Here is a 2,226-nt window from a genome sequence, read left to right on the forward strand (position 1 = left end):
GGGGGGGGGGGGTATTAGCATTTTTTTTTTTTTACATTCAAGGGGTTTTGATCCCCTAACCCCTATGAATGTGGAGGGATGATTTTACTTTCTCTTTCATTTTCAGCCACTTTTTAGGATGGATACACTCCACAGTAAGACAAAAATGGGTCCTCGTACTCACTGCAATTACTCACCCATTGTAAGGAAAGCCACACATGATAGCACAACAAATCTCTATATCTGGTTAGAAGGGTTTCAGTTATATGTATTAAAACTCTATATCTGGATAGAAGGTTTTCAGTTATATGTATTGTTTTAAGCTCCTAAGAAGTGGAATATAATACTATAAAATAAATCAACCGCATTGATATAATAACAAGCTCCCTGGCAAACTGAAGCAATCTCGCTATTTAAAATTTGCAACCTAATCTTACTGAAAAATTTCATTTTTCTGCTGTATGTTCACAAAAAATGCATGAACGTATGATTGCTGTTAATTTGCAGTTGTTTTCCCAAGACCAAGACTGCAATCCTACACAAACATCAGGAAATTTCACATACATCAATAGAGCTTTTTCCACGTTAGTCTGGTTTGGATCAGATTGAAACAAGAAAGGAACTCTTAAAGTTCTTCAATATTTGTGATATCCAGCTTTCCATACACACACACACACGAACCTCTGCCCTGTGTTTTTACAAAATTATAAACAAATGTCTGAAACCAGACAGTGAGTGAGTTTGCCAAAGTCTTATTTTGACTTCTGAATGAACAGGCAGATGAGCTGTACAAGAAACATAAGAAACAAAATATCACTGAAGTTTGAAAATCTTAATGTCATACTAAATAACAGTATAAGATACCTTTGTTTCCCCTTTTCATCCATGTTTTGATCTTGAATAAGGTCTCGACGTGTTCGCTCTTTGGAGGTAGCAACAACAGAAGACTGCAACGCTGGCTGAAATGATAGGTTACCATTAAGAAGTTAATGGAAATGTTTTCATATTTCTCCCTCCTCCCACCAACAAACTTCCAGATATATTTTACTTTTTTAACATCATCATCCTCTGCGTCGCTTTCATGGCGTGATTCTCTCCTTGTCCGACGTTCCCCAGCTAATCTATATTCAAGATAAAAGCAAACATTATGTAACAAGAGTTACAGAGAAGGTTTTAATAGGCTTCAAAATAATGCTAACAAAATTAAGGAATTCTGTTAAGGGAAACTTCACATAGAAGAAAAGTGTGTTTGTCTACTGCAATCTGTAAAAATCAGAATCATGTAAAAATCATGTAACTTTTTGGAAGAGTTGATACCTGTTTTATAATTGCTTTCCTGTTCTATGGAATAATTCATACTTTGTCCTTTTTTTAAGTATATGGTATCTCTGATGATTAGTCATTATTTTAAACAATGCAACACTTAGAGTGAATCAGCATAAAAGCAAGATATAAAATACAGTAAATAAATACCTGATTAGATACACTTAATTAACTGCTGAATGCTTAGTCAACACTTGTGAAGATCCCATTGATTTAACACAGGGGTAGGCAACCTGCGGCCCGCGGCCCGGCAAGGCCTTGGGACAGGCCCCAGCCTGGTCCTGCCGCCGAATGCCGCCAGGGCCTTTGGGGGGCAATTGTCTATAGAAGCCTCAGAAACATGCATTTATATTTAAAAAATCAGCAATTTTTTTGGCGTGTCCTCCATTTTTTTTAAAAAAAAGTGTCTTCTATTTGAAAATCTTGTCCTACATTTGGCCCCCCAGTTATCTGAGAGACAGCAACCCGGCCCCTGGCTCAAAAAGGTTGTCTACCCCTGATTTAACAGATCAATTGTGTTAGGTACTAGCAATTGGATTTAAGTCAATGAGTCAGGTAAAAAACAAACAAACAGCTCTCAGGTTCTTAAAACTAACTCCATTTCACTCTCAACCCACCTATTGGTCGCCCCTTCTAGATCCCTCTGTTTCGCTGGGGGTCCTCCTCCACTATCCGAGAATCCACGCCTGAAACAAAACAACTTGTATCAGTACACCAAGCAAATCTGAAAGTTAAAGCAATGATAAACTGTTTGGGTTGCATGTAACAAGCTTTATAACAGTCAGGAAATTTCTTATTCCCTTGGATAAAATTGCTCTCTTGATGCAACCATTGAAAAAAAAAATCACATTTCCCTAAATAAAAAGGGTAGAACTGAATTTGTTGTAGCTAAACTTGGAAGTAAACAGTGACAAGCAATCGTTG

The 2,226-nt window shown here is 37.2% G+C and overlaps 1 long non-coding RNA gene across 1 annotated transcript; it reads right to left on the reverse strand.

The window, feature by feature from the left end:
* Positions 1 to 872: 872 nt before the first annotated feature.
* On the reverse strand, positions 873 to 2,021 carry LOC121919349. Its single transcript, XR_006101453.1, has 3 exons — positions 1,920 to 2,021; positions 1,028 to 1,100; positions 873 to 938 (listed from the first exon to the last, which is right to left on the reverse strand). It is a non-coding gene; the product is annotated as an uncharacterized LOC121919349 (long non-coding RNA).
* Between the last annotated feature and the right edge of the window lie 205 nt (positions 2,022 to 2,226).

This window comes from Sceloporus undulatus, chromosome 1, assembly GCF_019175285.1.
Source record: "Sceloporus undulatus isolate JIND9_A2432 ecotype Alabama chromosome 1, SceUnd_v1.1, whole genome shotgun sequence".
NCBI classification, from domain to species: domain Eukaryota; kingdom Metazoa; phylum Chordata; class Lepidosauria; order Squamata; family Phrynosomatidae; genus Sceloporus; species Sceloporus undulatus.